Raw genomic sequence first — 21,694 nt, 5'->3', positions numbered from 1 at the left:
GACTGTTGCTGAACAGCGCTCCATCGCTGTCAATCCCCAAATTTTTTTGTTCCAAGGCACTTATTTTATATTAAAGTTTCAAAAGAGTGGAAGAAATGAGGTATGTTGAACAGCAGATCTGCCACATTAAAAATCTTAAAACCTATAAATGGGATAAAGAATTAATGATATAATAAACCTTCATTGCCATGTAGATATTTGTCCACTTAGCTATTCAATTAACCATGTTGAAAGTCAATCAATACTACACAAGATTGCTTTTAAGAGATAACAAAAAACTATCTCTGATAATATAATCACTTCCTTATCAAAACTCAAGAATAATATGTCCAATTCTGAAATGTAGCTCCAGCATCATGGGTGCAGATAAACTCAACTAATAGGATGAGAATTTAGGAATTAAGATTTGTGGGCATCATCAGGTAGACAACACCATTTGATGCTTTTTAAATTAAGCCTACTGAGTTATGCTTACAATATATTAAGCTTCTTTCATAAATCAAATCCTTTTAATATTGTTCATACACACAGCATTATGAAAAAAAGCACCTGAAATACTTACACCATAAATAATAGTGAGCCCCAAGATATTTCTACACTCACATTTTAAGGGGTTATAGCCCAAACGATGTACATCACAACTCTGATACTATTAATACATTACATGGCATACAAAGAAGATACATTGCAAATCTGCTGTAACATATTGCATTGTGTAGTTGTGGGTAATCTGCTTTTGACTGGAAGCTATTTGAAATTTTACTGACAGAAATAAATCACTAAACCAGACTGTGGGACTTGCATGTAGATAAACAGTAGTACTTAATACCCAGCAGTTAGCAGACTTGCAGGAAGAGCTCATTTGTGGGATTGTACTCACCAGTGACTCAACATATAGAATATGTCTATTTATTATAATTATTTTTGCTATTACCAAGATTAGCTTTCATCTCTTTTGTCTGGCAGACAACACTTTCTTCACTTCCAAACATAAATTTAATTGTGGGATGCTCAGAAGACAAGTAATGATGACTAATACAACATTATGTTTTTCTGTGTTTATAAGAAGCTCTGAAAAATATCTTGGTTTGACTAACTCTCTCTTGTTAAGTTTATGACACTACAGTTTACAAGAACATATAGACACATCCACAAGTTACTTGTTATTTGTCTACTTCAAACTGGATTCCTCCTGCTCAAGAATGGGACACCTTTATAAATACGACACCTTATTATTACATTATACTATTATGTGTTTCTATACATATATGCTCCTAAAATATTCTTGATTATTTTGGCAGCAAAAGTAAAACAGTAATTTCTATTAGCACTTCATTCAGCATTATCTTCCATAGCTCTGTGTGAGTTTTGACATTCTGATTCATGACCCAAAGCCCCAGATAAAATTTGGCAAAGGATTTGCTCTGTAGAAGTTTTCTAATATTGCTGATGGCTGATTAGGGACACTCATGGAAATAGTCTGCCACAGAAACCCAGACAGTCACATATATACTCACCTTCCAGAGCACAGCAACTCTGTAAAACTCTTCAGTATTTGTTGCTTTTTTTTTCAATACCAATATTAACCTGTACTCCTTTGAGATTAGTATTACAGCATGAGATATTCTGTGTCACAGTAACTGTATTTCAAACACACTTTACCAGCAAGATTTCTTCCTAAATTTCCCCAGAGTATTAACCTGAGTTGAGAGACCTGTATTTGACTCTTTCTTTCCCATGGATATTCATCACTAACAAAATTTGTGGAAGTCAATGGATTTAAATGAATATAGAATTAGAAAATAATTTTTTTATTATGCAGGTCATTCTCATTCAAGTTCTGTAGCACTAGTAGAATCAAAATAAAATAAAAATACAATTCAGGCCTTACAGGTAGCATCCTGGCCTCTAAATATTCACAATACACATGCTGCATAAAATGAATAAACTGAAAAATGGAAGAGCAGATACTCTTTGTCTGTCTGACTGACTTTCACATGAACCAAGCATGGAAGGAGACACACTAGCTTTTGAGTTGTGGCTCCTTTCTTAGTAGTAGGTGAAGTGCCAGTGACCTGGTCTTAATTGCAGGTTCTAAAAAGAACAGAGATTCAGGCAAGCAACCAAGATGCCTTCATGTATGGTTAAAAGCATTTTTGGTGCACATGTTGGAGCTGGTGAGAGAATGAAACTGTCCATGGTAGACTTAGTTATATAGAAAGCTCTGGAAGAAACTGGAAAATATTTCAAGGTGGGCATGGCCTAAACTCTGACCTTCCCTCGCCTAATAGAGAACAGTATGAGAACTGGTCATGTACACTCTCACAGATACCTGTTTAAACCTCACACACACACACACACACACACACTACCTAAAAGGTCTATTTTTTGGTCAAATGTATAGTCTTGCACAACCTGCTACACCTAAAGCTGTTCTCAGAGATTGAGAAGGACAAGTTTATTTCACTTTCTGTTCTCAATTGACTCATCCATTGCACACATTGTGACTTGTTGACAACTCACTCGTGGTGTGGGAAACACCCAGATTTTTGGTTTGCCTTGTAACTTTGTTCCTTATGGGTTTTCTTCCCAGCTGGTTTCACTAGTTTGTATTCCTGTTTTGCCTCTCCCTAAAGCAAAGGGATAGAAAGCTACAAGACAGAGATATAAAGAGAATACGCTTGCAGTTCTATACACACATATGTTTTTATCCTCAGTTTTATCACTAAGATTATTTAACAAAGCCAGAATTCATAAACCAGGCAGCTGGATATTCAGCTTTTTTCACTATGTACAAAATAGGCACAGGTCCAATACTTCCTTCACCAAAAAATAAAAATCAAACAACTCAAGAACTTTCTCCATTTCAAACAAGTGATAACTGAATACACTGCCTGCTATTCTACTTACTATCCTGCTTGCGTTGTACATATCTATATGTACTATGATTTTGTCAGGCTGAGTATTGGGCCCAAAGGTCCATTTCTGATAGCCAGCTTACACCAAGGAGGTTCAACTGAAGTCAAAAGCATCTTTCCAGATTAAAATTGGTATACCAAAATGGAATACCCAGTCCAAAGTCTTTATTACCCTGCCTATCCATTCTTCAAATGCAACATATTCAACACTGTTTGGGAGTCTAGATGATTCTTAAATGATCACTGAAACAATATTCAATAATGAGAATCCCCTGTTGTTCTTCACTTGAAAACAGATGTTCGGCACATCTGAAGTTCTTCTCATCTCTTGCAAAAAAATTTGCAAAGGATAATACAATTAAAATATAAAAAATCCCTAATGCCTTTATAATTGTACATATTCTGTGGGACAACATGTATCTAATCCATAAAAAGTAAGGAATTATGATTTATTTGTTATAACATATGGTAAGATTTATTTTCATTATTTGTAAAAGTACCAATCAGTAACCTCAATCATAAGAAATACCTTCTATGTCAGGCACTCCATTCGATTTGGCATTGCTGTTGATTTACCTGTTTTCTGTGAAAAGTTGTCACAAAATTTTACTTACAAAATTGTTGTAGTATTTTCACTACACTGTATTGCTGTATGTTATCCACAATAGTTGATTCCTAGGTATTCCAAAAGGGAGGATCCTGCTGCAGAAAACATTTATTCTCAAATGTATCTCTACTATAGCCAGAACAAAAGATTAAGGTTAAACACTTTCAAAGGGAACAATGTGAAATAAATTCCTATGGGCTCACTCGTTTTACAAGTATTATAGTTGAACTATAACAAGCAGACTGGTTTCTTTTTACAGGATTGTAAAAAGTTTATCCTGTTTGCACAGGACAAACTAGTTTAACACATCTGAACGCAAGGCATCTGCTTTCTTGTCTCTTGCATATTTAAAGTTGGGTATGCTTATTAACATATGTATGTGCTCATACTAAATTAATACTAAAAAATTTTTATTATTGAGCAAGACTGTCTGAAAGTCTCATATTTCCATCAAGATTCCTTGTGAAGAAACTGTACATAGTATTATTACGTAATAAAAAATATTGTTTACTACTGCTACTACTACTTAATAAGGACACTTTGAAGAGCAGAGAATACACCCCAATTCTTTCAAATCCTGAAGTAAATGCAATGGGAACAATTGTGGCCCAGAGCAATGCAAAACTTATAGTGACCCAACTGAGGAACCTCTTTAGTTTCCAGTTTGCAGTCTCTCTGCAAGATGCTGGTATGGCAGCCTGCATGTTGCGCTGTTCCCTTGACCGAAGACTACTGAGACTGGGTGAAATTTGCCATGAGTTCTCAGTTCACCTTGTAGAAATGGGGGAAATTTGCAGAAAGGGGAAATCGGGAGATAAACAAGCTCTCCAGTAAAACTTGCAAAAGTACAAAGAAGAGCAGAGACTTAAAAATCACATTATTTATGTTCTGATAATTTGTTTCCCACGAGCTCCTAACATGACAGCTTATTCCAATAATTTTTTGTAACTATACTGGAAGGCAATGTCAAGTTTCCGTGGGTGGTGTAAATTTGAAAACCCACCCAGATAAAACAGGTGTTAGCAGCCCTGCTGGGAGATATTAAGTGCGTTCTGCTGACTTGCTGTTGCACGTGGCCTGTTACCTCACCCAGATGCAAGGCACATTCCATTTTTCTATGGAAATTATAATGCATTTCAGGATGTTAAGCAGAATACACTATCACGTACACACATTTGCCTTAGCTTTTTTCTAACAAACTCCTCATTACTTGTAATAGAATAATTTAAGGAGCATTTAATGAAAACAACTATCAGTGAACTATGTAACATCAGTCCAAAAAACTGTTCCAAACTCAGCATTGACTTTGCAATAAGAGACCATATATGCAAATTAAAAACTGATTTACTGGAGGCATTTGGGGAGAATTTTACCTTAGAGGATAATAACTACTGGTATGTAGAAGGCCTCCCAGGCAAAAATTTTTAGGAAATGATGCTGGAGTTATTTAATTATTAGTTATTTTTTGAGGAAAGGATGATGGTGTTATTTAAAACTGAAATACCTTCCACTTCCTTTTCCAACAGATATTAAGGAACACGCACATCAAATTCTTCCAACATGCACTCCAAACACGAAATATGACCAGTTAACCCAGAAATGTGAAAACAAATTAACTTCTCAAATACTTGGAGAATTCAACAGACATATGTACTGACCTGCTGATAAAAGAATGTATGAGGTCACTGCTGAGGTCAGAGTATGAGCTGGGGTGTGTATTGTTTTTAAGAAAATGCTACAGTGGGAAATGGGTCCCTTTCAGCACGTATTATTGTCAGTCCTGTCAGGAACATGAAAGCAACAATTGGTGTTACAGGTTTTTCACCTAGCCCCTGACTTGGTGCCTGGAAAGCTTGGGGTGAATGGGAGATAATCTCTGTAATGTCAAATACAATTTGTTTGGTGTTTTTTCTGCTTGTACACATCAAGAAGTTAATGGACAATTCAGTTATTCTAAATAAAAGAATTAATCCGAATTATAATTTTTAGATGGCCAAGCAGGTCATTATGAATATTTGCTGGTCATTTTCATATAAAAACAAAAAAACCCTCTATCCACAAACATCCCAAAAACACATAAGAGAAGAATGAAAAATTTTACTTTGTTCATCTATATAATGGTGTGATCTTGCTTCTCTTGTCATCCTTTCTTACCCAGTCTTCCTTCTATGTCTCGTCTGCATTTGCTCTACCCATTTCTATACAGTAGTCTCTACAGCAGACATTGTAAAGCACAAAATACAACGATGGTAATTTCTGAAGTGCTTTTGTGCTGCTATAATAGAAATTGTGAGAAGAAAGTGTTGGATTTTTAATTGGAATATAGTGCTGGATTTGGTCCTGATAGACTCCTGGATTTGGATTCAGAAAACCCTGACAGTATCTCAATATCTTGCATGAATTTCTTAGAAAGCTAAAATATGACTCCACAGCAGCATGGATCAAAAGAAAAGACTAGGCAAAAGTTCTCTTCCAGAGTCTCGAAGTAACTCCCTACTTCAGTGCTCTCATCTCTGCAGGCCTGTGGCCACCGCCACTGTGAAAGAGCCCTACACATGCACTAAGAACACAAAATTGAAGATAAATGCTACCCTGGGAGGACGTTTTTTAAGGCAATGATAAAAGGAACTCTGTTTAAACACAGTGTTTTTTAAAGCAATACATCACTTTAGTGAGCCTGTCTACAATCTTTTTTTTAGTTATGCAACACTTCTGAGTCAGCAAGGTACCAGCGTCTAAATATTTATGGAACTTGGCAACTTCCGAAAATTGGAGGGAAATGTGAAAATGCATGCTTCTTTAAAACAGAGGAGTTTCTCTCCATTAGGTCAAAAGAGAGTCTACAACAGAGTGTTCATTTACTAGATTTAATTAAACCTTTGAGAGCATTCCAGTTCTCTCTTTCACCACTATTTAGTACATAACAACTTCATTTAGCTCATCAAAAAAAGCAGCTTTTAGAAGGAAGGGCAATTACAACCAGTGATGGGATGAATCCTTTAAAAGATAAGTAAACAGGTAAACCATGGGGCATTTCACTGCATCTCTTGAACTTTGCAGATGGAATTCACCCAGATGCACTTTATGCTTTCTGAACCCTCCTTCTTGACTACACCAGAAGTCATAACGCTGCAGCTTGTGCGGGAGAGACACTGACAATTTGCTCCTACCCTTCTGGCTTTTTGATTTTATAAACATTCTGATTTTTTTTAATTAGGTATATTTTGCATATTACCCTGAAAAATCTTTATAGAACATTGAGCTCATCAGAAGAAAAGTGGTAAAAATACTTGTTATTAGCAACCTCTAAAAGTACAGCCCAGAGATTTCTGTAGGTCTAAAGTTATGTGGCTGGTCCTCCAGCTGGAACTTAAAAGTCCTTGGGAAACTATATGCAGGAGAGAACATAACTAAGTCACTGATTTTCCTTTATGTTTAGTCTTCATTTTACTGACTCGAATTGATCTAAGCCCTAAAGAAGAAGACTCAAAAGAAACAAAATCGGTGATGAATTGATGTCACAGCTCATTAAAACTATTCAAATTAAACCAGACATCTTTAAAAGCCATAGGGATAATACGAAAGACTCAGATTCAGCCTTTCACTTTTGCTAGCATACCTGAGCATTGTATTTTATACCATGTTTAGCATAATATACAAAAAAATATTAGGTCATGCTGCATATGTTTTCATACCATGCTTATAACCAGCCTTCACAGTCACCTATCTCTTTGCTCTATGGTCATAACCAGGGGAAGCATTTTCCATATTTTCACCAGGTCTTGTGTCTAGATTCTCAGTCAAGGAAAATAAAAGCACCTGGAACCACAGAAGGCAATGGGATATATGCTCTTAAGTTCAATAGGGCCAGGATTTTTTCTTGAATTCTTAGCCAAATGTTATAATAGAACATCAGAAGTGTTCGACCCTATAAAATGAGGCCTGAACAAGCACTTCTTGCTTGTTGTCACTTCACTTCCAGTTGCAGCCAATGAAGCGTGAAGTGTAGGAGGAAGCAATGTTTTAAATAGTTATCCAGTGTTTTCAAGTTCCAAAATACAGCCAGTATTCCTTGAAAAATAAGCATTTACTGGGTTTTGGAAGGGTCACACATCTTCAAATATGTTCATTTATATGATGTAACAATATAAATCTTTCAAAACTGTTTATGCTAAGAAATCCAAATAGAAGCCTTATGTATACAAGAACTGTGAAGACACCCTTGCACACGTGTTTACTGTGGACTCTTGCTGCTGATCTGCCTATGAACTAAGTGAGAGCTTTTACAAAAAAACCTCATTTAAAGTTATTATTGGGAAGAATTACTGGGAAAATCTGTGAGTGACAGGCAAAACAGCCCACTAGACAGGGAGGTTCTTAAGCTAGTTATGTGTGCAGTTAGAATACACAAAACTGTAGCTATCTAACTTCATGAACTATTATTTATTTCACACACAAATAGGTCTCAGCTCTCAAGTGTTGACACCCTGGGACAAAGAAAATTCTTGTGGTATTTTTTTCCTAGAGGGAAATGTCATTGGTACGAAATTCTGAAGAATCAAGAGGTATGAATAATTCAAACAAGGTTCCAATTAGCTGACAAACAAGCCTAAATGAAGCATATTCTAATTATTAGAGAATTAATGACTGCCAAAAGCTACAAGCTAAAATACAAACATATTTCTATTTCTGAAAGACCGTTCACATTCAACTTTTTGGACTTTACAGGTTTGATGCTGGTCAGGATGCCACCTGAAAGAATTGCTAAGAACTGCATATGTAAAAAAATGCTTTAAGTTGATATAAATTCTTCAAAAAGCCCAAATTATTTGTGATCAGTTTGTGAGACTGAATACAATCAAGTCCTAAGAAAAAAAAAAAGTATCTTGTACTGACTCTGAAACTGAACCCTACCCAGACTAATTCATATCCAGACACTGGGCCAACTTAAAATAAGTTCAACTTAAAATAAGTATAGCTCTGATTTATGTCATATGATCATCTGTTGATCATATGGTCAGCAGACTCCTCAGACTAGGAATGTTTTAAATAATTCCTGCACATCAGAAAGCTGCCAAATAGATTACTGTATTTATACTATTTATTTCTGCTGAAACAAAAATGGTCGTACTGTATTCTAACAATTTGTGTTAGAATATTTTAACAATTAAGTTTCAGGTCACAATGGATTTAAACAGACAAGTTACATTAAAAAAAAAACCATAAGAAGATTGTGTTAATATTTTAATTAACCTGATCAAGAGCCTTTATATGAGAAGGGATTAGTTAATGCTGTTGAAATAAGCAGCCTTTGTGATAACTTGCCTGTTCTACTGCTAGCTTAAACCCATTTACCTTTGTGTACCTTAATAGTATCGCCTATAATAGGGTCACCAGCTGTAATAGAATTTATATTTAGAGTTAACATCAGTATCTGAATCCAGTTCAGCGTCGCCAAAATCTTCACTAACACAGAGTTTCAGCTGCCCAATGGTACCTCATGCCATTCCAGACTGATCGCATCCGTGGGCTCCTGACAGCAGAAGCACGTTGGCAGAGCAGTAATTGCAATCAATGACAAAATATGACTGTTCTACAACTGGTCCCATGGCTGTGTGCATGATGATAGCAGACAGAAGACTTTTTTCTGAGAAATCCAGCGTGCTTCATTTTGACATTTCATGGAATACGTGGTGACCACAACAGTAGTACCTAAAGAAGTCCTGAAGGAGCAGGCAAAGAAGTACCTTCTAATCCTCCTAATACAATAACTGTAGATATTGGGGAAAGAGGAGGAGAATGGACCAAAAAAAATTGCCAGAGTCACTTGTTCTTCCTACGTCACCTCTCACATTGCCATTCTCAGAGAGGGAATATTGACCTGATGGACCACTGCTCTGATGCAGCAGTGCGTGCTCATTCCCGTGTGCCAGCAACAGGGCGCTGGGGAGAGGATGTAGGTGGAAGGGATTTGCAGCAGGGTTCAAAGAGGAGCTTATTCTTTGGGTATAATTACTGCCAAATAAAAGAGCAAGGTTAGATGGGTTAGTGTGCATAAAAGTCAAGGAACTCCAAAATGTTGAGTCTGTAAAAGACACTGTAAAATCAAGCAGATTTGGCATTCTTTCCATGAAGCAGGCTAGCATTAGCTGCAGCAGATGTAAGCAGCTCCTGTTCCAGCAAAGATCAAGGGCAGAGTGAGAAAATACATCTGGACTGATCACAGTAATTTCAGTATGCACCTACTTTCTGTTCTTCCCCTTCATTTTCTAACTTTTCAGTTGTATTATATTCTGGAAGTAATGCAATATCGCTAAAAAAGCTTTATTTGGCATCAAATTTTTAGTATTTTACTTTCCAGCAGCAGAAGAGCAGGGGGAGGTTGTCAATTCTTTTTTAATGAGTTTAACAATTACAAATGCAGAAGGACAGGGTGGCTTTTGTTACCACGTTGGTTTGTAATTAACACACTACATCCTTGGGATGTTCTGTGCTACTTTATTATCCTCCTGTCTTGCAGCCTCTTTGCTACAGGGCCAAGCTTTGAAATACTGGCTATGTATAGCTGCTAAAAGATGATTCAGTGAAAAGCACTGTCACCTGGGCATAAAGTACCACACAATACCTCCAAAAGCTTGACAATTTGTTGGACAGTTTTTATTTTAATTTTAAGCACATGTGAGCGCTTAAAATTCTAGACGTGTGTCTCCTTCCCTCCCTTCTGCAGCCGAATTCACAATGCAAACCCTGTTCCGCCATAACATTGCTAGTTACAATCCCTTTCCTTTTCCATTAATTACAGTGGAAGCCACAACTTATTGCTTTCTGGCACCCTCTGCTGCTTTATGCATTACACCACAGACAGCATTTTATGGACAGTTGTGCAGTTCCTGTATCTCTATTAAAACATCTTCCCAGTAGTTGGATTTCCCAGCCCAACCAAATAAAAGATGCTGATATTCATACTTGTTGTGTGCCTTCATTTATTGTTTGCAGGTCTTGATGCTTAAATCTCAAAATTATGTTCAGTACCTCTTGTCTAAACTTCATCTGGACTCACCCAAAGGAGCAGAGACAGTAGCTCTAGCAAGTCTGTAGAAGAGTGGCCATCTCAGACTCTCACAGATGTCCAGAAAATACAATGCTGCATCAAAGCTCCCACAATTTCGAAGCTCCCACAAACCTTCATTCACAAATGAGAGGCAAGGAGAGTAGCTTAAATGACTTTCAAAGTCAATAAAACCACTGGGGGTTCATCAGAACTACACAAGGTACTTCACATGGATGCATGTCCATGTATGTATGAACTACAGACCAAAACACATGCCCACATTGTTTCTTGAGAGTCTTGCATGTTACTGAAGCTGCAGAATTCACCGCTGTCAAGATAAGCAGTGGCAGATTACCTTAGGAAGAAGGATGCAAGAGAGACCTTAGGAATCTGCTTCAATGTTAAGAAATGCTCTTTTGTGAAAAGTCCACCTCTCAGGAAATTCAAGGCTTCGCAGATGTGGAACAATAACCTTTCCTAACTAACATACAGCACACAAAATTATAAGATAATCTAAGCAGAAGTATTGTAAAGGGAGTGGTTAGAAAATCTTTAAATAGACGTAAGTCCTCAACTGTAACCATAACAGAACTGGCATTTTGCCACAGTTCCAAAATAATCAGGCATTTGATAAAAATCTAGAAAGCTGACAAAATCTCAAAATTACTAAAAAGCCCTGTTTGGATATACTGTAAAATAAAACCACTTCAGAGACATTGTTTATTTTCTTGTAAAGCTTAAATATGCCTTTTTTGCTGTTCAGGCTAAACATCACGCACTTTCTTCTCTATTTTTAAATTCAGTAAACATTCTAGACATTCCTAGTATTTATAACATACTCTCCCTATAGAAGATGATAAAAATACACCATCAAGAAGCACACATATTTACTGTAATCCTGCTGGTGCTATCCTGGGAAAAATGTATTAATAACTATAACCAACAGGTGCTTTCTAAAATGCATGTCATAGTCAATTTGTGTGTATGTATTTTAACTGCATGTTTGTGTTAAAACTTTTCAGTGCATTTCTATTACTGGAGGTTTCAAGGCCATTTATTAATAATCTCTTTGTCTAAGCATCTGTATCACAAATATATATTTGATCAATTCCAAAACTTCAGGGAATGTTCACATGACATTTTTGAGGGAAAAAAAACCCAGAAAATTGAAGAGGGTAGAAAGCTAACTACAGATGGGGGGAAATGGGGAGACTGTCAACTGCATCACTTCAAACAATAAATACTTCGGAGCGTGTGTCACCCACTAGTCTTCATGCATAAAGTACTCCAGTACTTCATCTCTGCATATCCTCCCAATAGAGTTTAACAGAAAGAGTTTCTGATCGAATGACATTCCTGACAAACACAGCTGAGGGATGGGGAGAAGAGATGGGTGAGATGGGCATGCCTCAGAGGCATGGAAGTACTGGCATATTCCAGATATAGATTAAAGGGAGGGGGATTTCAAGGAATTGCAAGGGGAAAAAAAAAAGGTTTGAAGGGAAATAGTCGATTTTAAGGAACAAAAAGATCTTTCTGTGTTCCGCAATCTTGGTCTACAGAAGCTAAATGTGCATAACCCTAATCCTACCCCTAACCAAGCAAACCCATCCCTAACCTAACTTCTCAGTAGATTTCATGGAGACTGATATCATCAGAGTATAAGTACTTCTTATGACATGATTATTTTATAAAGATCTAGATGAGTTATTCTCATGTGATTCCACGCATTAATAGGACAAGGAATTTGTAAGCCTAAACAAAAAGGTTAATGATTGCATGCGATTTATATTTAATGAATAATGTACTCCTTCCAGCCTAGTAAAATAATACCCAGGATGTGTTCCTGTGGCATTTTCTTTTATGACTTCAGACAGTCAAATGCAAGTGACTCAGGGGAATATGCATCTCACTGCCTGATGCAAGTGAGTAACTCTGAGCTGTTCTGTGAAGAGGGGTTGTCATAAATCCTGCGGTTCTTTTAATGTTCTCAGATCTTCTCTGGATGTAAAGAGAACTGCTTGTTTGACTACAGAATAAAGAAGTCTAACAAAAAGCCAAACCAGAATTAAATCATATCCAAAAAGTTATGATTTGGTTGCCTTCTCCTCCCCTTCCTTTCCATGCCTGTAACATCCTTAGGCAGGATGGATGAAGTTTCACATCCTTTATGCTCTACAAGATCTAACACTTGCAGCAGTTCTCCCATCCTTTCTTTAGCTTCCTCTTTCCCTCACAACAAAAACATGTTTGGTCTCCCACAAAAAGGCAACTGTTACTCTGCTTGTCTGTGCAGCTCTCACCCCATCTATATTTTCTCTTCCATTTACAGAGTTTTTAGTAATTTTAGAGTTTGTTCACAAAAGCAGTCAGAATTCCTCCTCTGCCAGTTCCACGCTAAACCAATTTGCCTCTCATCTTACACAAACTGCCTATGTTAATAACATCAATAAACTTTTCAGCAAAACTTGGAACTAGAATTCCAACATCTTCATCCTTGAATGTCAAACATCTTTAACATAAACATCTTTAACCTTACTCTTACAGAAATTCTGTCCTCTTGTCTTTCTTTATTCCCTCCATTCATACTGTCACAATTATTCCCATAACATATCCTTAGATGGACCCTCATTATTCCCTTTAATTTTTTTCTTTTTGGGTGCCACACACCTCTATTTTTGATGGTCTCATTTTCATTTTTACTCTAGTCTTTATGTCATGTTAATTTCATCTGCAAACAAAAAAAAAGTTCAATTTCTGCACTGATGAAGGAGATGTTACTTCCTGTAACTATTCTTCAATTCACATTATCTATTTGCATATTTACACTGTAGATATACCTACATGCATTGCTGTTACCCAGAGAATTTTTAAATTCTGTGACATACAGGATTACACAGAAAAGCCATGGGCCCTCTATAAGGCATACATAAGTTTATAAAAAGGATTTGTTGATGTCTAAAACAAAGAGGGAGAGTCCACTCCTGAAGGTCAACTTATAAATTTTTTTCCTGCACCTGTCATTTATGATTCAAGAGTTTGAACGGGCTTATTTCACTCTCCAAAATGTTCAGTGCCCTGAGCGCATTAACAGCAGTTAGGTATAACCTGACGCTCAGTACGCTGATTCAACAGAGTGGTCGCTTCCCCGCATTGGAAGAGGATCTCATACAGATTCCTGCTGCCATCCCCATTATTTCTAGGTGGTGGCATGAATACGTGTGTAGAAGGCTTGATAACCATTTTTCACTACTTTGAGCTCCAGGACATGACATATGAATTGTATGCCACAGGATTTCTCAGCCTGCAGGAATAAGCTTCAGGGCCCTATAAACCTGCACAGTAGAGCTGAATGAAAATGCATCCTGGTAGTTACATTTCTATCATCAACCAAGGAAATACAGGAGGCCTCAATGGGATAGTCAGCTTGAACACTCAGTGAATGCCAAATGAATTGTAAATGCTCTGAACTCATCTTGTACATTGTACACTGCACAGTGTATTGCAAGTGGCTCTACGTGTCAAACATCCAAGAAAGTCTTCCCTAGAACAGCTGAGGACAGTCACTGGGGAAGGGTGTGGAAATGGGATTGGTTCTCAAAGGGGAGATCACACTCTGAACCTACCTAGGAAATGAGAGGACTTGTCCAAGAAAACATCTTCTGAAGGATAGCTAAGACATGCTCCTGGCTATAACAGTCTTGGGCACTTTCCTGGGGATCCCAGTAAGGGTACAACTTGAATGTAAATCACCTACCTAGTAAGGCATCTCAGAAAACATAGCTAGTTAAGTAAAAAATTGTATGGGTTTACTCGAAACTACCAGCAAAAAATGGGAAATCTGAATATGTATCATGTTGAGGAGTGTCATTTCCTGCATAGATAAGCATCTGCTTAGATCCTGTCATAATGGAGCTGTATCAGCCTTGCCTGCTTCAGTCCAGAGCTGACACTGTTGCAAGGTAGGAGAGAATAAACTGTGAAAAGAAGTATTTGTCATCAGTGTGGCTCCAACGGGTATTTTACCCACACTCCTGAAAAAAAAGAATTGCATGAGGCTTTGCTCTGCCAAACCACAAGAGCTGGATTCAGAAATGCAGAATTAACCGGTAAGTAAATCCTTGGGGAGGAGGGACGCCAAAGAACGTATAAACTGTGCATTACCATGACAAATTCTTCCCAGGGAATGGGGAGCATGATACTTCTGCCACCACTTACAAAGTCCAAGGAAGAGCTGCAATTGTTGGGAGCTGGGTAACACGCAGGGGCACACTCAGCTACACTGAGGGCAAAATGTCCGCATAAAACTCCCCTCTGGATAACACCCTGAATGGAGTCTGCACAAAGGTATGGACAATATGGGCGGTTATCAAGAGCAACGTGGTGCCCTTTGATCTATTTTGTTGTCCAAACTCTGCCTTCATCAATGGGAACAGAAATTCAAGTGTGGACTTTTAATTGAGACAGATCAGGGTCTGCTCCAAGAGGTAACAGGTCTCCAAGATGAGAGAGTCTTTTACTTTATGCAAGGAAGCCCGTAAGGGAAAGTTCCCACTGTAACACAAACGTGACTGCCCAACTCCAGTGTGGCCAGGTCCTTTATAATGCACCTGGCAGAGAGGGAGACTGGCAGAGCAGAGGGGAATTTTAAGATTATACTGGAAATTCCCATGCTAAGTGTACACGAGAAGGCAAAAGATACGGCATTCCATCTGTATTGCCAGGAAGTTGACAGAATGGAGAAGAAATCATGCTTACCAGCCTTCTCGTGGCTGTACACATGCTGTGTACAAAAGGTGAAGGCCCCTATGTGCTGATTTTGATGTTGTACGTTGACAACTTGTCTGGCAAATAAAAATAAGGATGTATATTCCTGATGTGGGCATGCCAAATAGCCAACGGTCTGGATTACAATAATCTAGAATACAGGTACTGTGTCCCTGGAAGGAAAATCTTGTCTCTTTCTCTGTTCCAGATCTGAATACTCTCATCAAAATTGAAATTATCTTTCTAACTAGTTGCCAATGTGAGCAAAATGTTTAATCTTCCTCTGATCCTTTCCATACAGTCCTTTACCTAACACCTGGGCATATTCTTCAAGTCTTCTCTCCCCCAAACACCCATACACAAGCTATGAATATGTCTTGCAGATTCTTTCTATGTAAAGCAGCTAAAATATGAGCTTTCCTATCTATAAACACAGGAAACCTCTCACAGGTGCTCAAGTTTTAATTATTACCATTTTTTTTTCCTCTGGCTTTACTGAGATCACTTCTCTAGATACCATGCTGTGAACCTGTCATCCTTTTCTATAAGTACTTTCATTTTTCCCTCTTAAAGACTATTCCATTATCAACCCCCGGATACACTTTGACTACCAGAGGATAGGAAAATGAGCTTTTGACTCTGTCCTGCCCATATTGCAAGAAGCCATTCCTTTTGACTACATTTTTAAACAGAGATTTGTACCAACTGAGGCTGTTTTCTCATGCCTTGTCCTAGCTCTTATGCAAACTGCATCTTCCCCAAAACAGAGCGATCAGCTCATCATCAAGAAAACTCTATGCAGATCTGTTAACATCTCACTAGTAAGGGGTAATAGGAGTTCAACATACCTTTTTATTCAGAATTGCAAGATCTTCCTGCAGCTTCACCATCAGATTTAGATTTCATTATCCTGAGTAACTATTTGAAAATTTTGTTATTTTACTATTTATGCCTTTTTCCAGATCATTCGTGAACACAATGAATGAGTTACAAGCACTGATGCTTGGGGGATGTGAATCATAGACTGTCTTTTTGCAAACACTGACCAGTTATTCCTTGTTTTGTATTCCTAACAAGTTGTTAATGGCATTATGGGGATCTCCAAGAGACAGCTTATGACTGATCCCTTGCCTGTAGTTCCATCCCATGCCGCAGCTATTTCAAACAACTTAAAAAACTTAGTGAAAACCTGATAAACCCAATGGTACTCTTTCTTTTTAGAGTGAAATACTTTTAATTCTCTTACACCCGATTACATGGAAGTGCATACACTCCAATTCACACACTTCAGGCTATACACTTAAATTCTGAAAACTAAGTACGCAAGCATGCACCACGGAAATAGAGGAACTAGATTACTGTCTGGTGTTCCATTCATTTAAGCACACCAAACCTGCACAGCTGACAAAACTAGTCTCTTATTCCCTTGTATTTTCACGAAACTCCCATAGCAGCCAGTCGTGAAATCTGTGAAGATCCCCTGACAGCCATGGGGTGACAGTCAGAATTTAAACAAAAGGGGGTCGCGCAGCTGTCACTGCAGGAAGAAACTGGCCTGCACATGAAAGGAGCTGGGATTAGTTTCCAAAACTCAGATTGAATTTCCACTTGTAAGGGACCATATTTCTACACTTAGCCAAATTTCTGTATATATTTCAATGTGTCATGCTTGTGTGGAAGGCTCACCTGGAGCTGCTCCAAATCACAGAAAGTATATCTTTAATCCGTATAGCTAATCTCACCAACAACTGCACCAGCAACGCCAGAAGATTCTTATACAGTTCAACACTGTGCAGACAGAAAGAGCACATATGGACCCACTTGACAGTGAACATAGGGATGATATTTTCAGGCTTCCCAGTCCTCAAAGAGCTCCACGTAATCATACCCCACACATTTTCATATAGAACTCTGTGGGCCTTAGTAGTACCTACCATATTTACTTTATACAAAATGATCCTGTTTTTCACAAACAATTTTTAGACACAGAATGCTAATGCTGATTTTCTCATCCTTGGATATTGTCATTCCTGGATACCGAGGGATACTCAACAGTGTCTGCCCAGCACATCCCTGTCAGAGGAAGTCTGAAGGCAGGTGCCTATACTGAAGGGAAGCCTACATACTGCAGGGCAGGTTTACTCTGTGGCACACTTAGCAGTTCCACTTTCCACCTATTCATCAAGTCCGCAGGCTGATTCCCTGCTAAGAAGATATTTGCGTGCACCTCATCCCCTTGCAACCATGGCTTCCTCTGGAGAAAAACCCAAGCATATGAGCAGAGAGGGAGCCACAGGGGGCTTTTGTGGGACTACAGGAACACTACGAAGCACATTTACCCAGTAAATTACAAAGCAATGTCTACCAGTATAGACATGGTCACTGTGTCCTACTTCAGCTTCAGACTTCACACACTTTATAACTATGTCATAGAAAGTTCTCTCTATCACAAAAATGTTCCCTGGTTAAGCAGAGACTCATTCACTCACTCCACCTTCTTCTTGCTAAACTCCACATTTTTATTCAGTCTCATAGAATATAGCAAAATTGCTGGCATTCTTGTGGCTCTTTTCTGAAACATTTTCAATTTATTAACTTCTTTTTAAAGGCATTATTAATGAAATCAAGTACAATGTTGTAGAAATGAACTTATTAGTGCTGCACGTAGTCACACTGATTCCCACTTTTAACAGATACACTGCTACTCCCCCAAAGATGGCATCAGCTCTGCTAATTGCAGCTTTTTACTAAATGTTCATATCCATTTGGCAATGTACTACACCTCCAACACCTTCTCCAACTCCCTGATTTCCAGGATGTGGTAAGCAAGACCTGTATTTTTATAGAACTCAACTCCCTCTGTTGGACTGCAGCATGTCTGTATCCTAAACTATAAAAATTACCTTTGAAGCATACCTTTGGTTATATAAACTGGTAGAAAACTGTGCCAAAGATAAGATTGACAAAATGAAAAATAGTCTTCACCAAATGCATGTAACTACATTAGGAGCCTTTTAATAACAAGGGTCTCTCCGGCCCTTTAATAACTGTGAGAAAAACCCTGCTACCAACTACAATTAAGGATGCTTTTGTACATAGGTGTGTACTGGCATAGATAGTTCTCATGGGAAGTAGCAAGAGCTAATTCTAAGGAAGAAAAAACAGCTAATAAGACCAATCTCTGAAGGAAAAATCAACTTTAAAAACAATATACGAAAAATTTTTGGCAACTTTGCGTTTATTTTACTATTTGTGCAGCTGAAAACACCATAGGCTACATGAGGAAAGAATAGAAACATTAGTTTTGTAAAATTCTCTAGGGACAATACTGCAAATGTCACCAAAAAAAGATTTTCAGTCCAACACATTTTGATTCTCTTGCATTTTCTCTGACAACCCCAGGATGGCTTAAATTTGATACTCTGTATCCTTACTATATGTTTGATATGATCTGTTTAGAGACAAAACACTGGAGATTTTCCAGTAAATTTTTAGTATGTTCAGGAAGAAAAAAAATCCGAATTCTTTCTCTTTGGACCATTAGAGAAAAGCTTGATAACATATTTTCTACCCAGGACACTATCCTACTTTTTCTAATGATGAGGAACTTACAACAGAAATTAAAGAAACAAATGGCTTGTAAAGAAGCAGAAAGAAATTAGCTTTTGGTTGTATCAAAAAGCAAACCCTTGAATGACCATTATCTTCCAAGAGAAAGATGATTCTAGGTTTCCTTAATTGGCAGACTTATGGAATAAGTCATACAAGGAAAAGATAGAAATGAATGTGGTATTTTTTTCCATTAAAGGGCTTGAAAGAGATGATGAAAAAAAGGCTGCAGTGCCATATTCCTCCTTGAATGCATAACTGTGAAGAAAAAAATAGGCAAGGCAAGGAGAAGACTCTATATGACACTGTAGACAGACAATGTGTATTATAATACACAGTTTTAAATCCTTATTATCTTTATTAAAACCATTCATAAGAAATGCCAAAATCTTTTTACCACAGTAGAATTGCCCAGCAAACAAGAAATCTTGCCAATTCTCTTGCAAGTTTTATTTATTTAAAGTTTCTGAGATTTGAATATGAAATAATTTATTCCCCAGTACATCTCAGGTTCTCAAATTCTGTGTGCGACATCAAATGCGTGAGCATAATGACAGCCACGAGGATCCTGGTAAAGCTAACTACGCAGAAACTGGATGCTGCTGGGGTTCACAGGTTTTAATTTTTATGAACTTGGACCTGTGGAGCAAGTTCAACTTGTCTGCAAGTACTTTATATATCACTGCCAAGATGAGCATATAGTGCAAGACATTGTGATAGACCTGACTAAAAGAAAAGTAAAAAAGAAGCATTTTATACATATTTAAAATAAACATTAAAAGATGTTTACAAATTAAGGTAACAGCTGAATTGAGATGCCTTAAAAATCACTTGAAAGATGAAGCCGTTGGCAAGAGGAAAACCAAATGGTGAGTGGAACAGAACTTGGGAATATTGGTAGTGATTAATTATGAATTGATATCAATATCATCTACAGGGGATATCAAGTGTTTCCAGCAGCAGACAATCCATGTCAGTGCTCTCTAGCTTCTTTTAAGCTAATAAAATATCTTAGACATCACCTCCTGGGAAGGGTATCAAATGGCAGAGGAATACAGAAAACATTTCTCCTTAATTGCAAGTTATGAGAGCAAGGATCATGAAAACATATGTGAAAGAAAAGGGTGGTGGGATTCTTGAGGTTTATTAACTAAAAATGTTAAAATGAAAGCGGTGAATGAATGGCTAACAAACATGCTATAGGAATATCATGACTGTTGCTGGTTTGATGGCTGATGTTCTGACAAATCCTGACAGGACATATTGCTACATACTGGCATATGTCAAACATGTAAACTAGCTTCGACCACTGTTACATTTTTTTTTCTGCACATTACAAACACCCAAGAGTCCACTGCTACAAGAAGAAGAGAATTGGCTTATCATTAACTGAGCAGGCTAACAAAAGTGAGCACTGCCAAGGGAAGTTACCTGAAAGTGTGAGAAGGTGGTGCCTTCAGCTAGGCTAGATCAGTGCACAACCCAAAGGAAACAAATGGAGAGCAGACTCAAAACCTGGGGTCTCTGAGATGCTCTGAGAGGAAAGCTGACAAGTTTGAACTACATTTTAAATTTCCTAGCTTAGTCAAAGAAATCAGCAGTATAAAATTGGTATGTCAAAAGGCAGGAAAAGAATCCGATCAGACTGCAGAGATAAAACAATACAGTACAGAGACCAAATCAAAGAAGGGTGAAAAAATATATTCTATTTCTATGAAGTTCAAGTGGCTAAACGTGACGCCTTAGCACGGTGCAAGCACTGATGTATGACTATGCACAGGAGTGTTCGAAGCACCTGGTTTGAGACCCAGAGCACCTGAGACAGTCTTTGGCCTGGCTGTGCTGAGAGATGTGCTTACGGGAGGAGGAGGACGGACACGAAGAGATTCGCACAGGTACTGCTGCGGCACAGGCATGCATTGACCATGCTTCTCCCATAACTGCAGCAGGGCTAGAGATGAAATCCAAAATCCCTATGCCACATAAAGATTTACCTATCAACAGTGAACGTACACAAATGTTGTCGCTTTGGAGATGAAAACTTTGCGAGAGTGAATAGTTCTCTCTGCAGCCCGGCTTTCTCTCATGGAAATGAAGCTCGATAGACATCAGAGTGGTGGGTCCCTAAGCAGTCCTAGATGGCCACTAACCAGTTACATAACCTCAGGAAATCATATCACTTTTCTGTGCTTTTGTCTCTTCTTGTTTGTCTTGTCTGTCTGGAATGGCAGGTTTTAATGTGATTAAAGTAGAGACTGATTATCTCTCGATCTGTGTGTGTAATATTAGAGTTCCACGCTGGAGTTCCCAGCGTTCTCAGCCAGGGCCACTAGGTGCTGCTGTAATATGAGTAATTAAAATAATAACTATTATTAAGGAAATTGCATATATTCTTACTATGGACTGTTTCAAAAAGCCTGAAAGCCAGAGAAAAAACTTATTCTAAGTCTGCACATTTTTTGAAAAGTAAGAACCAAAAGACCTGATTATTCACTTCACTGGTACTCAAAATTTTTCCTTTTACCTTTTGCAGCTTTGTAGAAAAAAGATGCAAATACCTTCCCCCTTTAAAATATGCATTGAATAGATGCAAATTTTCTTCTACTCCATTTCCATTTTTAAGCCCAGCTTCAGCAGTTTGCTATTATGCAAGCTCATCCAAACCATTACGCTCCAAAATCCTTGCAGCTACACAATTGTGCACCTTATTCACATACTATTTGGATGTGAACAGAAAGGCAA

The 21,694-nt window shown here is 37.9% G+C and overlaps 1 protein-coding gene and 1 long non-coding RNA gene across 15 annotated transcripts in view; one reads left to right on the top strand and one right to left on the bottom strand.

The window, feature by feature from the left end:
* NAV3 (neuron navigator 3) overlaps positions 1-21,694 on the bottom strand; it is a 564,703-nt gene that overhangs the window by 169,646 nt on the left and 373,363 nt on the right. The gene's annotated exons all lie outside the window — the stretch shown is intronic.
* LOC142407044 (uncharacterized) lies at positions 14,530-19,843 on the top strand. Its single transcript, XR_012774803.1, has 3 exons — positions 14,530-14,685; positions 18,037-18,164; positions 19,453-19,843. It is a non-coding gene; the product is annotated as an uncharacterized LOC142407044 (long non-coding RNA).

Source organism: Mycteria americana, chromosome 1 (genome assembly GCF_035582795.1).
Source record: "Mycteria americana isolate JAX WOST 10 ecotype Jacksonville Zoo and Gardens chromosome 1, USCA_MyAme_1.0, whole genome shotgun sequence".
Lineage (NCBI taxonomy): Eukaryota > Metazoa > Chordata > Aves > Ciconiiformes > Ciconiidae > Mycteria > Mycteria americana.
Note: the sequence above shows the minus strand (reverse complement) of the source record. Positions and strands in the feature narration are given on the sequence as shown.